Raw genomic sequence first — 8,681 nt, forward strand, 5'->3', positions numbered from 1 at the left:
TTTACTGTATGCTTTACACAATGAAAATGTCTTCTGTTATTGTTCTATTTGTAAACTATCCCTTGTAAACTGAATCTGTATTGTGTTTTTTTGTTGAATCTTTATATATTATAATTCTGTGGATTTCTTCAAAGAGAAATACACAGTCTGCAAGTCCTGAAACTGCCCAAGACCATCAAATTCACTGTGGCAATAATTGTGTTTTAACAGAACATGTGTTTGTATTTGCACACTATTACTTTTATTTGTGTACGCATGCTTGTAACAATGTCAATTTTCCATTCTGATTTTAAAAGACAAACGGTTATTAAGCCATAGGCCTACAGGCAGACAATGCTTTTTTGTATATATAAATAATATTGAGGGCATGTATCAAAGTTAAGCTTTAAAACCTTTATTAATATTGTACTTATATGGTTGTTAAAGCCTGAATGTAATTATAATGGCTCAAGTGGATGTTTGAATTGGGTGAAGGATGGTCATTCTCAGCTCTCGCCCCCAACTCTCGTTCTCGCGGTATTTCCTTCAAGGTTTATTGACTAGGTAATTAGCCAGATGGGACCCTTGTAGTAGTCAGGCTAAAGAGAGGTATTCAGGGTTTTTCTCGTTTGGACAACCGACAGACTGGAGAAAAACAGCCCGGGTTGTCGCTGCATTGAACAACATCGAGCCTGCTAACGGTAGGTTTTTACTGTTACAATTATTAATGCGGAATCTGTTTCCTGCAGGGAATGATTCATCCCGGCGATGCTTTGAATCCTATTCAGTGAATGCATCAGTCTGATATTGTGTCAGCCAGAAATAATGCACAGGCAGATACTACGAGTTTTAGAGGTCTAAATTCTATCTTTCGGGACAATGGGGAGTCTTTCAATGCCACGCGATTTGAATCAGTAATCTAATCGTAGTAGCCTTCATTTGTTTTGGATGTAGGTAAAGTACCAACAGGCAGGTGGCGCTGAAGGTCGATCACTCGGCTGAACTGCTCTGCCTTGGTCACATATCACCAGCTCTCGCACGTTGACGACCCTTTATTTTAGCTTAATTAAATCGATAACAATTGATTTGAGGGAGGCTTTCAATGTTCCTTATAAGGTGTAGCTTTTCTCTTGAGAAAGACAGTCCACCTGCTTCTTCCTGTATAACCCCGACATCTCGCATTCGATTTTCTTAGTTTGGAAGGTTTGTGGTTTTTAAAAGATTTGTCTGAAGGCCACACTACTTCACAAGTTGTCCAAGCTCAAATGTGCCAGTAGGGAAAGAAAAGGTTGTTTCATCTACAGTTTCCATTGGTAAACAAAAGTTAACTTAGTCAATGACAAAATTATCTATTGAGATAATATATATTTTTTGCAGTTTGTTCTAAAGCAGTTCATTTAGACCACATACAACACATGTGTTTATTTTTTTCAGAGTGATTAAATACAATACTTTAAAATCCACTTTACCATTTGAACTTGTCATTATTACTATTAATAGTCGAAAGAGTAAATACATCATTTGCCATAGGCTGTATAGCCCTGATCAGCACCATGGACAGCGCACTGCACTGAAACAACAGGCTCCTTGTAATGCTGCACAAATGGAAATGTCTTTATTGTTGACTATAGTTGGTTTTGAGAGCATGTCATTTCTGCCTTATTCTAAATGTGTCATCACATCCATCACAGTTTTGCAACAAATGATAATTGGCCTCTTTTCTGCAGCTGAATTAATGACCCTTATTACAAGTAATATTTGATCCAGTCAATTGGGTTATTAGCATAACTCTGTATAATTAGTGACTGGTATTCCCCCAGAATACAGATTTTGAAAAACAATGCCGCTTCCTTCTATTATTGTGAATAAATTAGGCAAATGAGGAAAAGCTTAGCGCATCTTTACCAAGTGACGTGTGTTGAAAACATTGCTGGACATCTGCTGCCGAAGAGAACAGACACGTGTAACAACAGGGAGGAAAAGTGAGAAACAAACATGGGAAGATAAAGCAGAGAGGGGTCACACGAAGAAAAAACATTGTCTCAAGACCACTCAATATGATATTGAGTACAAACTTAATTAACTATTGAATCATAACAATTTCACGTTTTGCACAATGAAGTACAACTTATCTGCAAATAACTTTAAATATATGCAACTAATATCATTCAATTAAACAAATAGATGTACCGTTTTGTTATTTTTCCTTTTGAAATATCTGTCTTGTGTCTTCAGGCGTGTTACAATCCTTCAAAGAAATAAAATAGACCGAAACATTACTTTCTGGTTTATCTGCTCTTGAGATTCAGGAGATATCAAGTCTATATTTTGTTTTGCCCAAGGGGGTACTATATCCACCCCTTTTCCCCAAAATGGAATGAGTCATGGTCACAGGCAAACTGAAATAAACAAAGCCTGAAAATAATAATCATCAGCCAGCCTCTTTCATGGCGGACCAGCCTGCCCCCTATTGGCTTGACCTAAACGATGAGATACAGCTGTGGGTGGTGACCGAGGAAACGTCACACTGCCTGTGATTCTTCCGGCTGCTTCCAGTTTTACACGCTGTGATGATGGGAAATGAACCTGCCCCGGCTTTCCTTAAAAGGAAGAGCAAAGCAGTGTCAATCAAAAAGTCAATGATTTGCTATCGGCCAAGTGTACGTCACATTCCCCTGAGTTATAACACTGCAGTGGCTGCATCGAATGGCTGACAGTATGTTGTCCTGGCTGTGGATTAAATAGTCAACTGAAAAACAGTATGACTATTATGTTATAGAAAACGCATTTTTATATTTCCGGGTTTACCATGCTTACAAATCATAATGTTACGTTTCTCTTCCTACCTCCTCACCCCATATCATTGATCCTCAGTAGATGTTGTATACATGATTAAAAACATCAAATAACCCATATATCTAGAGCAGAGCAACACATAGATTTGACATTGTTCTCCAGGTAAACATATAGAAGTAATGTAATCATAGTTAATACACATGACAAACTCAAATCCAGAGGCAGCTTAGATTGTTAGATGATCAAAGCAAAGCAGAAAAAGCATCCAGACTTTATTGAACGTGCCCGTGTTATCTCTTGAGTTGAATTTGATCTTCTCTGACTTCAAATGAATCATTGCATCCCCCCTACATTTTACACTTCAGGCAGGTATTGACAATTATGAGAATTCATTTTGTGAGGAAACATATACAAAACAACAATAGATTATATATGTAAATAATATTCAAAGCCTCTGATATACTTTTGGTTAAGCAGTACATTCATTTCTCAACACTAAATATTGGTTGTGTTTTTTACACAACTTATTGAGTCAATAGTTTGAAGTGAAAATATATAAACATGGGATGTTATACATGTATATGCTTTCACGTTGACATTCATATTTAATGACCATGAAATTGACAAAACAATTCCAGCCTCTGTTACTTCTATTGTCAGGTGAAGTAAAACATGTATGCATCCCATCAATTAGGATGATCCATAAACAGCGGGTTTACACATTTTGGTACTAGTCTTATTCTCAATGCCAAGTTTGTTGTTGTAATGAATCGCTTTGTTGACCCTGAGGCATCACAACATTTTTAATTGTTTGGATTTGTGCCCATTTGTGCATGTGGGAAAATATTTATGTAGAGCTTCTTATTTCTTGTCCCACACCCTGAGAGAAAAAAGTTCATAAATATGTACTACTTCCCCAAAACAGATCTAATGACATACAAACTGATGTCCCTGCAGTCAAAAGCAAAGACCCGCAAAACAACAGCCTAAAAAAATCTTACACCTAATTATGAACTCTTCCCCTGTAACAGCTGGTGATCCTCTACACTCAGGGGCATTTGGGAAGTGTAGTTAATCCAATGATAATTTTGAGTGCGGTTTACACATATTATCGCTTTAATTGGTACGTGTGCTGTGCAATTATACCGTCACCAATTACACGGCTATAGTTTACTAGCCTGTCTTAGCATTTAGTTTCCCCCTAATAGATGCCCTTTATCAAGGCATGCAAGTGAAGCCATCAAGACAAACACTAATGGTTCTCCCATTGACATAATGAATTAATTATATGTTGTGAAAGTAGAGTGGTGCAGGATGATACTGAGCCGTTTGTACAGTAGTAGATATATAGTGGAAAGAAATGGGTAGAGGGCAGTATGTGATGTAACCTGTGTGTGTGTGTGTGTGTGTGTGTGTGTGTGTGTGTGTGTGTGTGTGTGTGTGTGTGTGTGTGTGTGTGTGTGTGTGTGTGTGTGTGTGTGTGTGTGTGTGTGTGTGTGTGTGTGTGTGTGTGTGTGTGTGTGTGTCACATATGGGTCGATCCATTAGAATGCAGAGTGCGTCCTTCGGTGTGAGTCACCCCCTCGCAAGCTCCCCTCCCCTCCCATCCACCCACCTCACACCACCAGCAGCATCTAACTGCAGTCACCGCCTAATATGACGCTCCTGACTTCACACCGGCCAACTGACGATCCTGTTTCTACGGCAACGCGCTCCAGACTCCTCCTCCGGCTCGTCCCCACCTCCCCTCCCCTCCCTCCATCCCTCCCTCCGCTCCTCCACCACTGCTTCCCGGCACAGACCATGTGACTTTCAGGAAGGCTTCTCCAACCTCCCCTTTATTGTGATTAACCCTCTCGTGACCGGCCGCTGCCAGAGGCTCTCCACAGCAGGCTGCCTGGCTGGCTGCTCGCCTCTCCGAGGTTTCAAAGGGAAATCAGACACATTGCTAATCTCCCTGGAAGATCAAAGCAGCGCTTGATCTAAATGTTGGATTTGCATATTTTAGAGCATGACGGAATGAGTCAATATGGTTCTGCAGTTGTCTGGGACACATCTTGTGACTGTGAGCAGGAGAGTGAAGAGTGGCAATAGTCAAAATGTTACGGTGAATCACATATTGACTTTTAAGCTTTGGTTTTCTGGTCCACAACTTTACTAGTTTGGTCAACCCTGGCCACCGTCATCAATGTCAATCTTTCCAGCCGCTGCAGGCAGCTGTTTTCTGTGGAAAACCTGTTGGCACTAAACTGCAGGACAAACACAGTTAGTGAGCAGCTGGTAAACATAAAGGAGCATTGAGCAGATAAAGAGCTTTTTTTGGAGGAGACCAAAACAGAGCTAAAATACGAGTGAATATTTGACCAGTGGCAAGACTTACTGCTCTAAATAAACATGTATTATATTATATATTTCCTAGATGTGGATGATGATGTTCACCATACACATTTGCATATTAATAAAATATTATTGTGGTTTGTAATTTATAATAAGTATGTGTGCACATGCAGTATATGACTAGAGTAGATGCAATCAATTGTTTACCTTTATCTAGTTTTAAGTCGGTGTTCTATCATCACGTCTTCTTTCCGCTCCAAAATGCTGTAATGCAGGCAAGGTTGAATATTGAAAGGCGTCAAGCCTCCTCTGTAGACTTCTGAAACGGAAAGAGGAACCTCTGAGCCCGACATGATCTCACCTGGACATTGCCTCATTGGCTCAACTGTATCCTCAACATCCCGCTGGGAGATATGTTGGTGTGCATGTGTGTGCATGTGTGTGCATGTGTGTGCATGTGCCTGAACACACACGTGGAGGAACTTTATGAATGAAAAGTCTTCTTCCTGAGCTGCAGACAGGAGGTGAGATCATCCTGTTGAAATGGAGAATCCCCCACCCACCAACCCCCTTTTCACCCGCCCTCCAATACTGGTTGGCGCCAATCTTAATGAATCCCATCAGTGGGTGCAACCTGATGGATGACAATACCCTCCAATATGAGCTTCCCCAGACAGACATAGTGTATGTTCACACAGAATTACATTTGCAAACCAAAAACTAGAGACAGTATGCCGTCTTCTTTCCTCAGAAATCTGAAAGAATGGCTGGTATTCTGCTTTTGGATTTCCGTCAACATGATGTTGGAACAGATTGCCAATGATCTTTTTTTTTTTTGTTCATGTTCCCTTTAGAACAGAGTTGAGTGGATTTGATGATTGGCCACCTATTCAGTCGCGTGTAAGTAAGAGTGACAATGAGTAACACGAAGGGCTCTCGATGAGGATCCATAAATAGGCTCTCCAAAGAGCCAGCATAGCTGCCCTCCCCCTCATTCCCTACCCCCCCCCCCCCAACACACACACACACACACACACACACACACACACACACACACACACACACACACACACACACACACACACACACACACACACCTCTACCTTCCCCCTTAACCGGACTGAGACAATCTGTGACCATTTGGTACCAGACCTCTATCAACATACTGTATGCTCACAGTCACAGGCATGTATACACACATGGCGGCATTCCTGTTGACAACCTTCACTGCAGGCTTTAGGTAAATCCCTGCTACAGATTATAAGGCATGTTGCCAAACAAGGTAGCATTTTACATCAGCCATTCGATTGACTACCACCAAGTGTTGTACAGGCATTCCTTCAGTTGTCCAATTAAAGCTTTTTAATTGTGCACATTTTCTCCTAAAATAGAAGATAGTCTTTGCACGTGCAGCGAGTATGTGACCTGACAGGAAAAGGCACTTAGCTCATTCTGAATTCCCTGCAATCTTTAAAATGCGATGGTAGTGCCCATGAATACATTTGTTCCGAAGCTGTCACTCTGTAGATTTAAGGGGGGGGGGGGGGGGTTTATCTGATAAGGAGTTATACCCTGCGGCGTTTATTCAGAGCTTGTTTCTGACGGATTAACCACAGCAGAAGCAGAAGCTGTGTTGGTGGACATCAGAGGCAGCGCGGACCCTCAGGACTGAACATCCCTGACGAGGAGCCATCCTGGAACTACAAGCAGCGATAAATAAATCATGAAGAAAGTTTTAAGAAAAAGATAGAAATAGAACAGAGGGTGTGCTAGTCCATCAGACTGCCTTAAGACTGAATTCTAGATACAGGAGAAAAAATGATTAAAGCCGCTGATTCTTTTTGCCCCCTATTTCATGTGATATTAAAACTAGCATTAAACATTCATAAACAACATTTTTGGCTAGGAATCTTTGAATATTCATTTAGGAACTGGAAGATAATGTTAGATTGGTAAATTAAAAAATAGACGCACCAAATCTGCTGTCAACATTTATTTTAAATGGAGGAATTGAGATGGGTTTTAAAATATGTTATAAAAAAGTTAAACATTTAATTACACACATAATTGATTATTTTTGCTGTTGCTCTTCGTTTCCCCTTGTTAGGAATCAAATGGTAGAGTAATAAAAAACGTGAGTACACTCCACAGAGAGAAACGCAAAACACAACATTTAGTAGTAGTGCTTTATATGGATGCAGAAGGCACAGAGTGACTGGATTTCAAATGAATAAAGGAATTGAAATGTTCAAACTGTCATTTCAGTGGAGGTATCAAACTCGGCAAGTGTATGATCTTTTATTCATCTGAATTGCATACATGTCTGCAGAGAGAAGAACAGGGGGGGGGGCTTTGACTACTTGTGCATGTTGGTTAGTCTCACATGGTTGGCCTGGCAGTAGGTATACGGGTTTCCCCCCACTGTCTGTCGATGAGGTCATCGTTGGGGTTTAAGCCCAACACGAGCTTAATCTGGGAGATAAGGCCTGGATTTAGATTTAGCACTGAAAAAGGGTCATGCAGCTACAACCAGAGTGGGACAGTAAATACACAGCTCAGACATGGGATCCCCAGCTGTTACAAAAACTAACATCTTTCTCTGTGTCAGCCAAATAGTTTGACTCCTGGAAGATTTTCCAGTGTTTACACTTACAGTGATTTCACGATGTCCCAGTTGGCCTGCAGAGTCACCCTGGCATCCATTCATACAGGATTTTCCTGATTTATTGTGTGAGCTCTGTGATTTGTGCAAAAGTGAGTCGCATTTTATGTTGTATCGTACATTTTTTAGACTTAATATGATGATTTAATGTCTATTTCATGTGAAACGGTTCCGTAAATATTACAAGATTGGAGTTGGTGTTGAGGTTTGACATTTGTTCTCCATCTTAAAAGCATGGACAAGATGGCAATAATTGTTAAATCAATATGTATTTCTCAATATGTAATTGTTTAGAATGTTGTTGTGATTTCTCTTATTTTGGGACCTTGTTACAAGCTTTTGATGTTGGGGTTTATTGTACAGCATGTGTGTGCAGAGTTTAATGCATGCTATCATAATAAAAACTTTTTTCATTCATTTATGATGGCAGAAATGCTAGCCCTGGGAATAACACCTTTATAATATAATAGGAACCCTTGACTATGAGGACCATAGTAATAATAATATTACTTGTGTCGGTAACGGAGTAGTGTAACGCGTTTTATAATTCAGTAATCACATACTAACATTGCCCCGACACGTGTTACTTCGTTATAAAATCAGTCAAATCATCAAATCAAATCAAGTTTTATTTATATAGCACATTTATAAACGATTTTTGGTCGAGCCAAAGTGCTGTACATAAAATGAAAATAGCCTACAGTTGAGACACTTTACAGCAAATACAACAGCACAGATTGTTCAGAATATCAGTATGAGAAAAAAAGACACCCTCCTTAGACCCTCACATCGTACAAGGAAAAACTTCCAGAGATAATCACACTGACAGACAAGAGGGGTTTCCGCCGCAGGTTTATATGTAGATACGTAATCTGCGCGATTTGCGCGTCCACATCTACAAGTGCAG

The sequence above is a fragment of the Pseudochaenichthys georgianus genome, chromosome 5, assembly GCF_902827115.2.
Source record: "Pseudochaenichthys georgianus chromosome 5, fPseGeo1.2, whole genome shotgun sequence".
Taxonomy (NCBI): Eukaryota; Metazoa; Chordata; class Actinopteri; order Perciformes; family Channichthyidae; genus Pseudochaenichthys; species Pseudochaenichthys georgianus.